The following is an 18,543-nucleotide window of genomic DNA, read 5'->3' on the forward strand; positions in this document are numbered from 1 at the left end:
CCAGTGTGGGAAAAGCGTTATTTAAAATACCTTTACCAAAGGTTAACTGCCATGGTAGATGAGCGTAATCAAAGTTTACCGGGAAGTTCAGAAATCAGGGCATGAAGTGATAGGCATGAAGGAATGGTTCAAATCTGTCCAAATCGGAAGATGGAGAGAAAAAATACGTTTCTTTCCTGGTCTTGAGGGAGATGGGAAAGAAGAACAATGAGAGTTTCAAGAATGGGGACTGAGGATGTAGAGTATGAAAATGGCTTCTCAGATCACTTCTTAAAAAAGAAGTCCAGAGAATTCCCGAAAGTGGCTTTTTCCTCCTCTCAAATGTGTTTTTCTTCCTTCTTGAGGAAGAAATATCATCTCAGTAATCTTAGTTCTTCCTTTTATCCTCTCCTTACTACTCATTTGATCTGACATGCTTCTAAAACCAAGAAACAGAAAGCATCTTGATCAGGAAGGTCTGAAAAATACTGCCTGCTACCATTGCTGCGGGGTCCAGAAAACACAGTGTAGACAGAGCCTTGGAAGAGATGAGTCAAGCAAAAGGTTTGGGGGCGTCAGAGTTAGGGGGTGGCCACAGCCTTTGATCATAAACCATGGACGGTTAGAGCTGGAAGGAACCTCAGAGCCACCTTGTTCAACTCCCTCATTTCATAGATAAGCAAAATAAGGTCTACAGAGTTGAAGAGACCGCCAGAGGTTGAAAGGCTAATTGGTGGCTGAGCTAGCAATCTAAGGGCAGATTTTTGATGAGGAGCTTTCTGAAGTTCTTCAGATAGTGTCACATAACTGACACTGAGAGAATAGAAAGGCCTGGAAGGGTTTTTTTTTGTTTTTTTCTTAATAGGCTGTTCTAATTCTTTATCATTATCAATTTACTTTGGTTTGCCTTTGACCTTCACGACCCCCGCTAGTGAGTATAAATTGTAGTTGTTAATTCACTTTCCTTGACATGTTTGTGTCTCTCTTTAAGGAGTTAGTAGGGTTTAGAAGGGAGAGTGTTTATTGGACATTGCACACCGCTACTCTGCGATTTAATCCAGAATGGCCTTGGAAATTCTTAGTGGGCTGACACAGTGTGGACCCTGGGCTCTGGTCTGCAAAAGTCTGCATGATGCATTCTCCACGTGCATTGGCTGATTGATTTTGCAGGAAAATCTAACGGAGAGAAAGCATTCTGACACCGGCATTAGTCTCATGCATCCAATTTAGACTCTACATTTTATCAATAAAATTTGTCACTTAAAAAGAACTATCCTTTCATAGAAAATGGACTTGATTTATATATATATATATATATATATATATATATATATATATAGCATTATGGAAATGTTGCTGCATACCCAAACCCTCCTAAAAGGTTGGGAAGCTTATTTTTATTCGATCCCTGTCTTTCCCATGATTTTAGACTAGGTTGTAAACAAGCCATAATGCAAAGGGACTACCAAGAGACATACAACAGGAGCAGACTCAGAAATGGAAATTGAATTTATAGGCAGTGAGATAGGATAATTAGTTTTTATATTTAAAAATATCTTCAAACCAGAGGAGTCTGTTGTCTCAGATAGAGAATGGAATTGAGTTTGAATCCCAATACCTCAAATAACAATGTGGTGGAAATTGTCTGCTTTGTATAAAATATATGCATAAATCTGCTGTGTATCTGTGTATATATGTGTGTAATATATGTATACTTCTCAAACACATGAATTAAAGTGTTAAAGTCTAAAAATTCAGATTGCACAAATTGTTTATACTTATAATTCTTAGCCTTCAGTGTTGCTGATGCAGCTAAAGATAATCTGATTAGCCCACTATCTGCCTTTTCTCTTTGAATAGTTATTTGGAGTGTCAAAATCAAACAAAGAACTTTTCTGCTTTTTTGCATGGAGAGCAAGAACCGTATCTGATGTTTTGAAGTTTTATGTTTTTTATCCAAATGTTGTTCACTACAGAATGTACGTTTAAAACACCGTTACGTAGGTAAAACAGTAAAAGACCTGAGAATGTGAAGTGTCTGCTAATGTTAAATATGTGTAACTTCAACTTACCTTCTGTAATGACAATGTCTTAGCTACTAGTCTCTGTCATTCTGAATTGGCAGAAATCAGATCCTGGTTTTGGATTTTGAACAGATTTTTTTTTTCAGGGTTGCATCATGACTTTGGGAGGGCATCCTTCTGAAATGGGCTGTCTCCCCAGGATGGGTCAATGGGGACAGAGGAAAATAGAATCTGTCAGCTGTGCTGAAGTCTCCCACATGTGGAGTCAGTCACTGGGTCTTTGCTGAGGGTTCAGCAGATGAAACTGCCACTGGTTGTGGCATCCTTGTTTCCACAGAGAAGAGGCTAAGAATGGGATGAACTTGTAAACAGGAGGAAACCATGCCTTCCTTCTCGCCTGGTTCTCTCTAGTCTGCCTTTAAGTAAAGAGAAGTCAGAAGCATGAACCCCTTGGTACCTGCTTGTGGATCACAGGAGGATTTCATCAACCTTGCGATCTTTGTCTCTTTCTCTGCTTCCTGTCATAAATCTGTTTCAAAGGAAAAAAAAATAGATGGTTGTTACAGCATAAACTTCCAGGTCAGTTCTTGTTACATCAGACTTCAAGATGCTATCCAAAACCTTTTTTTGAACAGAAACGCTGGCTTGGTTTGATATAACTGAGCCATTCATTGCCTGGGGATAGGAAATCTTTCTGTTGTAAAGAAGTGGCTGGTTGGTTGGTGTGTGGGTGTGTTTGTATATGTAGAAAGTGGGATGGGCCTTCGAATCACACTTGCCTTGTGGGGACTGAACACAGAAAACAGCAAGCCCCGATGCACCTGAAAACTAGAGAAAGTTGGAGAGAGGAGCTCGCCCGCGTTTTTAGAGCAATTTTCATTCACATACAAATTCTTTCAGTTGCTTGAAGTTTTCAATGTCAGATCAAGTTTTCTTTCTTGCACCCCCATACCTCACATGCTTGTTTGCCATCTGTTCATTTCCATTGCAAACTGCTCTTTACACGATGTTGCTCGGTGTTAATTAGAACATGTGTCTCTCTGTTATTCATGTGGGGAAGGGGTTAATGATGATTTATGTCCTTTTAATTGGTTTTCCTCCAAACTGTTATATGTCATTTATTATTTTATAAGAACTTCCAGAGAACGGAAAGAGGAAGAGCACCTCCTTTTTATTCTCCATAGTTTTAATCATGTGGCTTTTTTAAAAACGACAATCTTGGCCTAAATATTTGGTATTTAAAAAATATGGCCTTTCAAATTCTTATTGTCGTGATACACATGGGTGTGTATTTGCTGCTTACCAATGAGCAATTTATTATTCACATTTGTGAATTTATGTTAATTTATTTTTAAATAGGGTAACATGTTCACATGGTTCAAAATTCAGGAAGTTCCAAAAGATGTGCAGGGGAGAGTCTCTACCCTCTTACTGTGCCCAGACACAGGTTTCCTTCCTCAGAATCTGTGTTCTCAGGGTCTTGTGGGTGTGTGTATCTTTATACGTATGCATGCACGTATGTCTATATATGGGTGTATATATACATATGTATGTGTATATGCTTATCTTCCCCTTGTTGGTACACAGGGTAGCAAACGTACCTGATGTTCTGCATATGTGCTTTTGCATTTAAATATATTTTGGAATTCAGTGCATATCAGGAAGTTAAGAGCGAGCTTCCTTTTTCTTCGTTAAAGCTACATTGTGTTAATGTACTACAACTTATTAACTAGTCCCTTACTGATAGAAATTTAGGCTATTTCCACTTTTTTCTGGGACAGACAATGATGCAGTGAATAGCTTTGTACTACATTATTTTGCAGATCTATAGGAAAGAAATCTTAGAAATGGAATTGCTGCCACCAAAAGAGAATGCATTTGTCATTTGATTGATTCTGTCAAATTGTCCCCAACAGAAGTTGGCGGTTTACAACTCCACCAGCAGTATGAATAGCCATACTATTAGTTTAGTCTTTTATCTTGTTTTGAGTGCTGTTGGTTGTAATGAACAATTTAAAGTAAAAGGTAAATACTTGTACTTAGATGTACACACATAAATTTCAAAGATGGAAACTTATTTGTGCATTTTCCCCTCTATCTCTTCAAAACATTAGTAAATTGTATCTGATTTCTAGTAAATTAGACAGCTAATTTATATATTGCTGCGTTACTAACAGTAAATATGCTGTAAATGTTGGAAGATACCTAATGTTCTCCTTTATATGATTACCAAAGGCATATTGCTGAGATCAGATTTCAACTGGAATTATTTTTCCAAATAACGCAGTTCGAACAAATCTCATCAGGCTTTGATTTTTAAAGGTACATTACCTGATATCTTTTAAGATACAATATTTTAAATCAAACTCTGACACATGTCGCTTTTGAATAAAAGTACTCTATTCTAGAGAAATCACGTTTTGACAGACACAATGAAAAAAATGTTCTTTGGGATAAAAATGGCCACCTTCTTCTTGATATTTTTCTTTATGTTGACTTTTAGATGAAAATCGCTTGTGGCTATTTATAATGCCTGTGGCCTTGCTGTAATAACTGAATTCATCGAGATGATCAAAGGACCCCTATCAGAGAGTGTGGGCAGGGGGTCTGTTGTTTGGGTTAGGTCTCCCAGTCCATATTCCTTGCTTGCTCTCACAAGTCACATAAAATCTCTACAAGTGGGAAAATGCATTGTCCATTTCTTGGTAGACTGAACTTTCTATCTTACAGTTCAAAAAGGCAAGCCTATAATTTACAGAGTTAAAGACCGAATAGTAATCCAGGGCTTGCATGCCATTTTCTCTCCCCTGAGAGTCCCTAGCTGTGGTTTCTTCAGGAAAAGAAGTCGCTCCTTTGGCAAGTATGAAATCTGAAAAGTGAGCACCTGCTGCATTAGAACGTAGGGATTTCTCTTTGGGATAAATATACTCACCCTTGCAACAAATGTTGTGAATAGTATAATGGGAATATTTCTACTGTCCGGTCAGGAAATCAACCAGTCTCCAAAAATGAACTTGCCTTGAATGTTTAATGGCAGTTTTGAATTGTTGAAATATGCTACACTGTCATGAAGCCGATTTCAATGCTCCCTCAGATCTAGACTCACAAAATCAGAGCCAGAAGGAGATTTGGCGATGGTCCATCAGTAATCCCAACTTCACAAGTGAGGAAGCAGAAGCTGAGAGAAGTTTAGGATCATTTTAGTGAGTGAGTGAAGAATGAAACTGGAACTCTTGAATCCTGGCCCCAGACTTCACCTGGCTACATTGTTCCAGAAATCTTGTTTAAATATGATTTTACTTTTACTAGAAAAATGTATGCTCTTTTAGACGTCAGGGTTAAAGTCTCTTAGTAAAACTCTTTGGTAGGTGGACTTAAATGGAGTTGTTTTTGCTGAAAACCCTCAGCTGGAGAAAACCACAGAATGCCCTTTCTGAGAAACACCTAGACAGTGCACCTGTTGAGACAGGCACATGGAAAAATGTCTTCAAGGATACTTCCCATGGAGATGCACCTGCAGGGCAGTGACTCCTTTCTAGCGGCTTCTGCTGTCTGTGAAGAGAGATGCAGAAGGAGGGCAGGAATGTTGGAAAAAATAAAGACATGGCCACCAATTAGCTGGGACTGGTCAGAAATGGATCGCTTCATGGGAAGCATTTAAGGAAACCTCTTGTGAGGACTTTTATTCTATTTTTAGGAAGGAAGGAAGAGAGGGGGAAGAGAGAAAAGGAAGTAAGAATGAGAGAGGGAAAGAGAGAGACAGAGAGAGAAGGAGAGAGGGAAGGAGGGAGAGAGCATGAGTCTTACCTGCATCACAGGTAACATACCTTCTCAGTAGTCTCTTAATGAACCAAAGGGACCATTGCCATTTGGTGGCAGCTGCCTTAACTGTAGTTCAGAGTATTTAATTATTAAAAATCTGTTTAGTCGCTCCCAAAGCTGTATTTCCAGCCCGAGCCCTTCATCCGAAGGTCAGACACCTACAGCTAACTATGGGACATTTTGAACCTCAACCAATCTGGGACTTAACCTATCACTCCCCTCCACCCCAACCAGCTCCTTTTTCTGAACTCCTTATCTCAGTGAGTTGCATCGTAGTCTTCCAAATTCGTCAAGTCAGAATTCTGGAATTGTCCCTGGTTCCATCTTCTCTCCCAGCCCAGCCCCCTCCAGCTCACAAGCCCAGTTGATTGCACCTCCTTTGTGTCTCCCAAATCCTTCCTCCCCCACGTGCCCTCAGCCACTGTTGTAGTTCACAACCTCATCCTTTCTTCCTTGAGTTGCTGCAAAAGCCTCCAAGTGGCCTCTCTGCCACCCAGTTTTTGCCTTTCTCCAACTTGTCTTCCAGACTGTTGCCAGAGAACTCTTTCTAGGAAAGCCTGTCCAATCATGGAATTCCCCTGCCTGCAATGCACCATTTGCTGCCTGTCTCCCACAGACAAACCGTCTTGACTGGTCCAGGCTCACTCCTTTAGCCACACCTCTTGCCATTCCCCATCCCCACAGACTACCCTCCAGCCACTGCCGGCTGCCTTCAGGTGGACCAGCGCATTTCCCTACACTCTGACCTTTACACTTGCTTTTCCTTCTGAGCAGTTGGTCCTGTTTTCCTCTCCTTCCCTCTTTCTTGTCTAATTCCTATGATCTTTCTGATCTCAGCTTAGATGGCATTTATTTAACAAAAGCCTGTGTACATTTACTGTGTGCCAGGCGCTGGTCTGAGGGCTTTACATATATTCATTCATTTACTCCCCAAAACCTCAGGAGGAAGGAAGGATTATTATCCCCATTTCTTGGAGGAGGAAACTGAGACCTGGTTGAGTGACTGGTGAAGTAGTTTCTCTCACTAACCCGCTGGCTGCAAGGCTGGGCAAGAAGCCAGCTCTCGCCACTATTTGGCTCTTGATTTGGATTGGTATGTGGTGTGTGTCTATACAGATATATGTATGTATCCATTCACATATGCGTGTGGGTGTGTATAAAATTAACTTTTTGAGTAAATAATATAAGCACATATTATTAAATATGAAAGATACAAAGTATACAATGACAAGGAAGTCTTCCTCCTACCCTTGTATCCCACTCACTTCTCCCTGGAAGCAACTACTGCTACCAGTCTCTTATGGATCTTTCCACGAGGAGCATACAGGTAGATATGTATACACTGTATAATTTTGTTTTTACATTTGTGATAGCATGTTCTGCTTGCCATTTTTAATTTGCTTTGTTTGCTTTGTAATATTCCTTGGGGCTTGTTCCATATCAACAGATTAAGAGCTTCCTCTTCTCTTTTATGGTTAAATAATAGGCCATCGTGGGGATATACCATAATTTATTTAATCGGTCTCCTTTTGTTGAATATTTAGATTGCTCTCAAACTTTGCTGGTACAAACATTGCTGCAAAGATTGGCTTTCCATAGGCATCATTTTGCACACATATGTGTTTATCTGCAGGATAAAATCCTGGATTTGGAATTTTGGGTCAGAGGGGAAGAACATTTATAATTTTGATGGATAGTGCCAGATTGTCTTCCTAGTGGATGTATCCATTTATTCTCTCATTAGTAATTTATGAGAGTGCCTCTCTCCTCATCCGCTCACCATCGCGTGTGTAATAAAACATTTTGATGTTCACCAATCTTAATCCTTTTAGTCTGCATTTCTCTTATGAGTAAAGTTTAGTACCTTTTAATGTGTTTGTGAACTCTTTTGATTTTCTTTGATATTAGCTGACTGTTCATTTGGCTTTGTTGACTCTTATTGATTTATAAGCATTCCCTATGTATTAATGAAATTAGCCTTTGTCTATGATTTATGCTCCAAATAGTTCTCTGGTTTGTCATTTGTCTTTTGTCTTCGTTTATGGTGTATTTTTCCCAGGCAGAGAATTTTTATTTTCATGTAATCAGATTTATCATTTTTTTCTTTTATAGCCTCTGGGGTTTGAGTCATGGTGAGACTGGCCTGCCCCACGCCTAGATTATAAAATGCTCCTCCATGTGCATGCATGTATGGGTAAAGTTGTTTCAGGGAGAGAATCAATCAAGTATAATAGCTCGGAAAACAGATTCTGGAGTTGGACCGACCTAACTTTTAGCCCTGGTTTCATCTCTATTTCTATAACCTTGGATGTTTAAGTGGGTTATTAATATCTACATCCTAGGTTTACTGTGAAGATCAAATACGAGAACAGAGGAAAATGTCTTCTGTTTAATTACTGATAGCTGCCTTTATTGTGTTATTATTTCTCTCCAAGTTCAATAACAGTTGCAGGAGGACAGAGGCCCTTTCTTCTCTTCCTTTTGCATCCCTCTTGCCATCATCCCTGCCCCCCCACCCCCAACCTTAGGACAGTGCTCTGCTGGAAACGCATGAGTGCTCATTTTGATTGCTTCACTGTTTGTTTTGACTTGAGAGGGAAAGGCCTGGAGTTCTGGCTGGAGCCACCTGGAGTGCCACAGGTGCTTCTCCACGGAGTCCTCACTTGCCAGGCATCTGTTCTTCCAGCCCCTCGAGCACCGTGGCGCCTTGCCGGATCTTGAAGCTTTGTTTCTTTCCATGGGTCATCAGCGAGAGTCCGTGCTCTTGCCTTTGAACCACCCTGCAGCCCCCTGCTCTGTAGGTCCCCTCGCATCTATGCCTTCCCCTCTGCGGACGTCTTCCTGTGGTCATGTCAACAGTCTCCTCATCTCCCATTGCTGTATCTCTGCGGGCTGGTGCCTTTCCTTGTTCACATTCTGAGGGGACTTGAAACACTGTACTCCACACAGTAGGTGCCCAGTAAAAACTGTGACCAAATGAGTAGGGAGAAGTAAGAGGTTTGGGGTGTAGATACTGATTGTAAGAGACGTAAATCACTTGACTTGGTCGCCTTTCCCTTCAGCCATATGGGAAGGGCTAATCCAAAGTAGTAAGTTTTTAGTGGATGATCACCCTAAAAATTTCCATTGTCAGCTTCTGTTAATATTTACTAAAATTTTAGTTAGTTATCATAAATGTTAACTCCAGAATGTTTAGTGTTATGTAAGATAGCAGCGCTTTAGAGGAACAGCTGAGAATTAGGCCTTAATTTCCTGACTCATCTCTGCCGCACCCTTTAATTCTCCTTTGCCTCCTTAAATATTTCCTTTCTATGCTAAATTTTAACAGTAACTCCTTGACATTCCAGTGGTAGGAGATGCAGTGAAGCAGTAAGCTCATCTCATGTTTAAATTCGCCACTGTCCTTACCGTTAATAAAAAAATGCTTGGAGCACAAGTGTTGAGTTTTAGAGTGGGGTGTATCCCATGTGAATCATGAGTAACCCGAAGCCTGCCAGTACAGTGCCAGGGAGGGAGTTTAAGGGCAGAGGCGCGGGACACATTATGAGGGAGAAAACAACAGAGGAAATAAGACATCTTACTATTTTGTTAAATTTAACATGAGCCCCTACTGTGGGCGAAGTGCTGTAGAGGATACAAAGATGAGTAAGTCACAACTCCCGAGCTCAAAGGCAGGACCTGCTGTACGTTGAGCACTTTTCTTGTATTTTTTACATTTGACGTTTGCAACCGTTGTAAAAAATGGGCATCTTTATTCCAGTTTCGTGGGGGAGGAAGTTGAGTTGAGGAGAAGTTGACGCTGATGCCATAGTGATTGTGGAGGTAGGATGAAGATGGTGAACCTCGTGTCAGAGCCCAGGGTGTGTGGCCATATTGCATTGCCTTCCAGGAGCTGACAGTCCAGGAAAGAGGAGAGGGTGATGAGCAGCACTGTGACTGTTTTCAGTGAAAAAGTAAAAACAATGACATAAAAATAAGAGAAACATACTGATAGCCTTGAGTTTTCTTTCTGGTTGGGGTTTTGTTTCTAAGTTCACTCTGGTAAACAGTCAAGAGAGAAAGGTCAGTCATCAACCATCCTGCTCCCCCAGCCCCGACCTTGATAAAAGAAGCCTTCTGACCACCTGACTCACCTGCAGGTAACAAAACAGGTTTCAAAATATGTAATAAAGGAGCACTGCTTGTTCCTTTCTGGCAGCAATCCCGGTGGAAGTAAATCTAGCATTGCCTGGAGCCCTGGGCCCAAGGGGTTAATTTAAAAAAATACTTGAGGTTCCTGAGTTCCCATGGCATGCTACTAGAATGTTCTGGAGCTTTAAAAACTCTTAGCCCTCATTTCCCCCCACCCCCTACCTATTCCACATATTTGGGGATGGGTCGGCTCACCATCCACACTGGATGCACTAAATGTTGACATTCACTGTGAGCACAGAGTTTTCTTGGAAGGAATTCAGTCCTTCTGAGAAAGATTTCAGTTATCTGCTCTCTTGCTTCCAGCAGTAGCTTCTTTACCCCAACTTGAAATCTTGCTGTATTCCTAAGTGTTTTGAAAACAAAATGTGGAGTGAGAGAATTCCTGCTTTGTGAATATTGGATCACTTCGTTCCCTGGCACAACAATCTCTCCTTTGTATTAAACATCTGAGAACAGAAGTTCTAAATAACATTTTTATATTCTCTGTTGATATGAGCTCTTTATTTTGGGACAACAGTTTGGGGCTTGTTCCTCTGTCAAGTTCTGATGTACTTTCCCCTTCTTCAATGACAAGGATGCTCCGGACCCACAGCCTGGAATTGCACTTGTGTGATGGTGATGGGTGGTGCCTGCCCCCTGGGACTTTCTTGTTGGGTCTCTCCTGTCTCCAGTGAGTGGCCCATGTCATGGTGGCATGGCCGGCTGATCAGCACAAAGGCACCTAATCCACTGGCCTGACAGTGATCTGAGACGCTGAGCTAGCCAGCTACAAAGAGACCAGATGGGCAGACAGACCGAAATAGCCGCTTCTCCTCTCCTTCCTGGAAATGCACCAGCGCTGCTCTCGAGGTCTAAGGAGGCCTAATTTGGTCAAAAAACCAGCACTTACTCAGAACAGGAGGTTGAGTGGTGACTCTGGCATGAGGGTGCCCAAGAATGTTTATATTTCTGTGTAAGTTTCAAAGCTATCCCTTTTTAGTATTCATTTGACACATACACGGGAGTTGTCCTATGTGAGGCGAGGCTGGCCTGCATGGCTCCCTTGTAGTTACTTCAAGGAGCACGTTGGCTCTGGTGTTTTATCATTTTGGGTCAGAGTTACGTTTCTTGCTGCTCATTCCTTAAGTGGATATTTATTTTGTGCTTCTTGTGGGCCAAGCACAGTGCTGGTTTTCTCCGTGACGGCCTTGTTCCTGACAGGAACGGTGGGGATGGTGGTGGGGTTCTCTCCCTGGAGGAAGGAGGGGCGATGTTTGGTCTCATGCACACCCCAGTGCTGGTCCTTGGTGTGGCCAGGAGAGCACCTTGGAAGTTGGTGCACCAACGGGAAACTCTAGGAGCCTTAAGCACTGGGATGGACTGGATTCTTTCAAAGTGGAAGAACATTCTACCGCTTCCATTTAACCTTTCCTTGCAAACTAAAATGGGAAAACCACTCTCTGAACAGACAAGCTCAAGTGATAATAAAAAATACCCTCTACAAGGCCGCCTGACAGTACCTGCATTAGTCAGTCAGTGTTTGGATAAGAACAAGCCCCTTGAGGCGGAATGAAGCCCTTCTCCGGACCTTAATTGATTTTTGTGTTCGTTCTGCTTCTTTTAATTCTTTCTGGAAAAGTGATTTGTAGTGCAGACTGGCTTTACGTGCTAGAGGCACTGTATTATATAATACGGCTCTTATCACAAGATCATTTCTACTTGTTTTGTCTTTTTGTTTTCTGATCCAGCTCATGTTTATTTTTCTTTTTCATTTTATTTCTTCTTGTTTACACCGTTATTGTTCCTCTTATTCCTCCCACTTCATCAACCCGCATCATCTGCCAGGGGAATGGGAGGAGAGAGGGGCGCTTGGTCCATTCTTGTTTTTTTTTGTTTTTTTGTTTTTTCTTCTTTTTTTTAAAATCAGTTGGCTGGGCATCTTCAGAAATACTCACGTTTTCCCTAGTGAGTGGATTACATAATGTGGAGCCTTATTCATTATAGATCTGACCCCTAACTTGACCCTCTGGGTTATGTTCCTTCCTAAGGATTAGGGAACTGTCCTGCCCTGGTTGTCTCTTTGGAATCTGTGCCGTCGTCCACCCCTGCTGACCAAGGAGAGCCTAGCTCGTGAACAGGGCAGCTGGTGGCAGAGGTACTGTTGTGTAAGAAAGTTCTGTACAATGATAGCTACTGAAGTCCCTTTTGGTAATAAGAGGTTGTGAAGCCCGCAGTCATGTGCCTCTTAAACAATTTACATAATAAATCGAGAACTTGGAGCTCCAAAGGTATTGGCACGTTTTCACTGATGTTGCTACAGAACCCTGCCTGTGTCCTCATATGATCCCTTGCTCTGTGTGTGTGCCTGCATGTGTGTGTATGTATGGAATGAGAAAAATGAGGTAGTCCATTGTTACGTACTATAGAGAAGGACTTGTTAGGCTTACAGTGTAACTAAAAAGACAGAATTTGTTTACAGCAGTATTAACGTGACCAAGAACCAACTAGATGAGAAGTAGCCAGGCATGATCAAAGCACATCTAATATATCAGGTTTCTGGAACATTTGAATCTCAGGGTTTGGTCTTCATCATGATATGTTGAGACAAGCAAGAAAGGAGAAAAGGCCAGCTGTGGAGGACGATAACTGAGACAGTTAGAAAGCAGATGTGTGCGCTAGAATGTAATCAGTTCTAAATGGATCCACACTCTTCTGTCTTCGGGGCCAGAGGGAGAGTTCCTTGAAAGGTCACGTAACAAAAATTGTGCCATTCTGTTCTTCCTGTTCACTATAGATTCACACGTGCAGTGGCTTTGTGGATTGTGACTTGATTTCTCCTGGGCACAATTCACACTTGTCTTTGAAAGTCTATTCCAGGTGACCTTGCCACCTGCAACACGGAAGGGAAGACACTTGCTGAGTCTGGATGTCTGATAGCCACGTGGGTAGGGAGGGTGACCCCTGGGTGGCTCTGAGGTGTTAGCCATGGAAACTGAAAGCTGGGGTGAAAAGAAAAGCAATCTGTTCCCCTTGGGCAATGCCTTGACTGCAGTCAGGATTCTCCTCCTGATAACACGCTGCCCCTTTGTTCTGCTTCCTGTGTGCTCCTCCTGTGATCACTATGAGACGTTTCTTTCAGTTTTCATCCACCTGGCGTGGCTTCAGCGCCAACAAATGGCAAGGTGCTCCCCAGCTGCCCGGGGGAGCCGCATACAGACAGACCAGAGCGTAGGCTCCTTAGTGCACACACCGTATTCATTTTCTGCATTCTTTTTCTCTCTCCCGGGTGTGCTAGGAACACTAACACGCTGCCCTGCTCTTTCTATGATGGGGGCTGGTGCCCTTGCACTAGGTTCCACAGTCATCAATAGGCCTGTTCATGTGGGAGGTGACAGCACATTTTGCCACAACATTACAGGCTGCTGGGCTCAATGTGAGCATTCTTCTCGGAATGAGCCAAGGGCATGGGACTTCTTATGGCCGGGAAAGTCACAGCCCACACCACAGATCGAAGACACTTGATCCAGGCCACGGGGGAGCACTTAGCATCTCTCTTTGTGGGTTAAATAAAATTTGATGAGCAAACATGTGTGATTAAACTCTATTGTGAGGTTTTCTGATAATGTATAACCTAATCTCTGAAATCTTGGTCAGGCATTGTTTTGCATGTTAATCTGCAAAGGAAGCCGGTGACAAGCTCTGTGATGTTCTCTTGTTTTCACTGTAGTTGATTTGTAATCATCCAAGTCGGTAGGGAAAATTACCATCATCAATGATACAAACCCACAAAAAGTCCAAAAATACTTTGTGTTTGATTTTGAGATGTGGACAGCAGGCATGTGGGCACCCATGCGCCCAGCCATTCAGCCACTGTGTGTCCTGGCTTAACTCCCTCACTGCTTGGCTCCGGCTCTCCCTGAAAACAGACGGGACAGTGTCCAGGGAGCGTCCACGGAAAGGGAGGAGCTGAGGCGGGGGGACCGGCGGAGAAGGTGGTCATCAGTCCTCAGAGGATAGCATCGGCTGTGGAGAAAGCTGACCAGGTTTGGCTCTGATGACATCCTGTGGATATTTTATTTATCCTTTTTTAAGATCAAAATAACACATGTGTGTGGTTAAAAAGCCAAATAGTATAGAAGGCATTTAATAAAAAATAATGGCCCCTCTGCTGCTCCTCTCCTGCCTTACGCCCACTTCCCAGAGACAACACCTTTTAACCTCCCACCCTTTATGAAGTTCTTTTGGTGATTACCTTCGTATCTTTAAATAATATTTGTGTACCATTTGCTGGTGTCCTAGGGCAGCTTTAACAAAGGCCCACAAACTGGGTGCTTAAAGCAATAGCACCGTATTATCTCACAGTTCTGGAGACTGGAAGTCCAAAATCAAGGTGCTGGCATGGCCATGCTCCCTCTGAAGGCTCCAGGGAAGAAGGTCTCCTTGCCTCTTCCAACTTCTGGGGGTGGGGTCCATCCCTGGCCTGGGCTTGCAGCAGCATCTCTCCAGTCTCTGCTTCTGTCGCCACATGCCGCTCTCCCTGTGTGTTCTGTCTTCACCTGGTGTTTCCCTCTTTTTATGAGGGCATCAGTCATTGGATTAGGGCCCACCCCAATGACCTCATCTTAACTAGATTACTCTGCAAAGTCTCTATTTCCAAAAAAGTCACATTCACAGGTACCAGAGTTGGGACTTGAACATATCTTTTAGGGGGACACAATTTAACCCCTAACACCACCCTTTCTCAATTTATAAACATTTGGCTTCATTGACTTCGTTCTAGGATAAAAGAGGTTTCTTTCCCGTATTCAACCGCATCTCTCCCTGAGCATCTTCCCTCCATGGTTCTGTCACTCTTCTCGGTCCCTTCCCCTGAAGGACATTGCTTACATTTCAAACAAAGTCTTAAAACTTCTTTTCTTATCCTATTAACCATAGAGAGCTTCACCTAATTGCCCGTTAAAAATACGAGAACATTGCATCTTCTGACTCCCCTCCCCTCTCCTACCTCCCAGCCTCTGTCGAGTAGTGCTAAAGTCAGTAACACCTGGGTTCTTTTTGGTTAACTGAATGGTTGAGTCCTCTGCCATCTGTCCTCTGACTCAGAATCGATATTTGTCTATAGCTCCTATAGATGGGATCTACGTGTGGAAAATCAGTAAACAGTGTTTTCATTCTTTATTATTATGACAATGTCTGCTGGATTATATTGCCTTTGTATGCCCTCTGGATTTTAATTAAAATGCTTTTTACCATTTGAAGAATGACAATATAATGTATGTTTGCATAGAACTTTAGAATCTACATTGCATTTGATTTTAGATGGCAGCAGGCTTTTCCAGTTGAGTTGGAAACTGTGTTTGTACAGCTTGAAATCCTTTTGCATCACGTATTAAAATGAGGCGTTGTGTCTTTTTAGGAAACATTTGATCACATGAAATAATACCCATGTCGGTCTTTACTCTTATGAGTTTTTAACAGCAGGTAACTTCTGGATTTCAAAAACTCTATTTTTTTTTCCTTTTTTTTTAATTTAAGGACCAATATGGAGGTGCTAACTTCTTATTTTGCCAAGTTGAGATATTAAGAAATCAGTTACTATTTACTCTTACTGGTAAAATAAAGAACATTTAACCCTAAGAAAGTAGGAAGGACCTTAATCTCAGAATAAATTACACTATTTTAAAATGGAATGAATTTAACTTAAAGAGAAAAACTTGTTCTCTTCCCTATCTTCTCCCATTTCGTGTAGGCTAGTGAAAACAGTCTGGATGGAGGGTGTCCTGGACCAACCTTGTTTACTGGACATGTGTTTGGTTAAATGGATGTTGAGCATAACTGTTAATCCCTCCACTTATTCTCTGGCTGGTTAAGGTGCTTCATTAGAGTCCAGTATGGAGATGCTCAAGACCGGGGGCAGGCTCTGAGTGGGATTGGTCACCCTATTTTGTGACCTCTAGCTATAAAGAGACCCCTATCCCCAACTATATACCCCTAGCTCAGGCCAAGTGAGTCAGCTCATATATTTGGGTGTTGGGCATGAGAGGAATTTAAGATCCATCACCTTTGCATATGTAGCCCTGGAGTCAATCACGCCTTCACCCTGTCTTAGTTTCTTTTTCTGTAAAGTGGTCACAAAACAGTATCTGCCCATATATATTCTACCAGGGTCATTTTGTAACTGAGGCGATATACCTGACAAACTGAAGCATTCAACAGATGCACGATGACAGCGTTTTTATAGTATTCTCAAAATCAACTAAATCTAAAACAGAATGAGATCACTGACTATATTTGTCCCATCAAATATCCTTGATTAATTAACCATCTGGTTAAGATCGTTCTCTCCTTAAAGCCCTTGTGTATCGGGATATCACCATTACTGAGTTTTAGTACCTTCCTTTGCCACGTTGAATTGAATTTAGTTTTCAGAATGTTAATATTTTTAATATGATGTTTTGTGAAATCCCTCCAAATAAGAACAGAATGAATTCCTTGCCTTCTTTCTGGTAAGAAATGTTGGTGTGTGTGCCTGTAACCACCCGCAGACAATTGTAATGGTGGGAACGTAGGGCACATGGCGCTCTCCTAGGACCACACAGGTTAAGGCCTTAATTAGGTGATCTTCACAACATGCCTGAGAGGCAGTTAGACATTGTCTTCCCACATTTTTACACGGGGGAAATGCAAGTAGACCAAAGTTAAGAAGCAAGTAGCCCAAGTTTACTCAGCAAGTCAGCTGCAAGGTGAGAAAAGGAAGTCCAGTTTCTAAAAACCACATCGTCTATCCTGGCTAGTAAATGGCATCTCCCTGAGTCCCTATTCTGGACTTCCGGGATTCACACTAGACCATTTCATTGTTTGAAGAACTGAAGAGTTGAATGAATCAAATGCGGCTTTCCAATTAGAAGCACAGAGAGTTGTGTCCCTCGAGGTTTCGGTGCTCTGTGAAATGCAGGTAGAGATGGCTGTTGTGCTCCTGGGGCACAGTCTAGTCCCCAGAGAGGAGAAAGGGGTCTCTCAACCCGCAACATCACCGAGTTTGGTCTGTTTATTAGATGTAATGGTCTGGACTGAGCTGTCCACACTGCTGTCCCGTTTCATTGGTGACCAGTACCATACTACAGAAAAGATCTAGCTGTAATTTCTGGAGCTGGAAAAGGTGACCAGTACTGGCCTTACACTGCTGTAGCTCTGTGTCACTTAGCTCTTTTGGACCTCAGCTGTGCCATCAGTAAAATGGAAAAATGCTGTTAACTGCCTGAAGGCAGGAGATCAGACCAGACCTTCCCAGGGTATGTACTTTGATTCTTCTAAACACCCTTAAGAGGAATCGGACTTGCAATCAATATGCTCTTTAGGTCTACACACTCAACAGCTGAGGTCCCCAACCTGAGGACCAGATCCAGGTACAGGCACTTCCCACACCTATAGCTTTGCATTCTGCTCCTCTACATTTCTTCTCTGCCCATGTTCCACATGACCTTTGGAAGACCTCGTGCCTCACTGTCTTTTTGTTCCCATCCAATGGTTTTTGCTGAGGTGCAGCAAACTCATTACCTGTGTGCTGTCAGGATGATGCCTTGTGGCAATCCACCTGCAGATACGATCTTCATTTGAATTACAATCTAATACTCCGTATGAAGAATGGGGACAGTCAACTCAAAGGTTTGGACCACTACATATTGCATCTTTTGCATAACGCATGTTTGGAATCTATGTATTGATGTACAAACATTTTGAAGTTTCAAGTAACATTGGACTATGAAAAAATCGGCATCGATAATCGTGATCCCAATTATGAGGAGTACTCATCGAAAGAAGATCAGATTCAGTGTGAGCACATTTTAGTTTTTGTCCAGTCGTGTTGTACATGGTAATTGTTGTAAAGCAGAAAAACCACCAGGCATCCCTTTATCTCCCAAGCAAACATTCTAAATAGTCGGGAGTTTGCTGTACATAAAAGGAAGCTTTCTCTCGTGCCGAAGCTTGCCAAACAAATCATGACTCCTAAAAGGAAAATCCAAAGAAAGGACAACTTAAACATGCTTTCAGTGGGTGGAAGATAAACACTAACTTTATATATATTTCAAGAACGTAAAAGACACAGGTGGGAAATGAATCCTCCTCGATAAGAAAGAAATGCTTAGCAGGGTGGAAAAAGAAGAAAACAGTCAGCAGATTTTGGAACTGTGCAAGTCCAGACAGTTTCTTTCTTTCCTTTTTTTTTTTTTTCTGGTTAGCTGCTCATAGCCACAAATATGTATATTATTTCCTTCTTGCCCACAATTATACTAAGAATCATCTTTCTAATATACTGGGGAATCCCAAATAAAAATCTCATTTTCCTGAAAACAGACAAGTCTTTAACTCTAGCAATTAAATTATTCAATTATTCATATCCAGAATGTAAAAGAAATAATCAAATTGTCATAATAGAGGTCTCTATATCCACCTCAAATAGTTTTCTCTCCAAAATTAGACTGTGAATGGCTGATGTTCTTAGGGAGGGGTTTGCGCTCTCTCTGATGTTTTGAAATAGCCCCAG

At 42.0% G+C, this 18,543-nt stretch overlaps 1 protein-coding gene across 2 annotated transcripts in view; it reads left to right on the forward strand.

Moving 5' to 3' along the window:
- The window catches only part of BCL2 (BCL2 apoptosis regulator), a 170,913-nt gene that overhangs the window by 41,791 nt on the left and 110,579 nt on the right, over positions 1-18,543 (forward strand). The gene's annotated exons all lie outside the window — the stretch shown is intronic.

This window comes from Equus asinus, chromosome 7, assembly GCF_041296235.1.
Source record: "Equus asinus isolate D_3611 breed Donkey chromosome 7, EquAss-T2T_v2, whole genome shotgun sequence".
Taxonomy (NCBI): domain Eukaryota; kingdom Metazoa; phylum Chordata; class Mammalia; order Perissodactyla; family Equidae; genus Equus; species Equus asinus.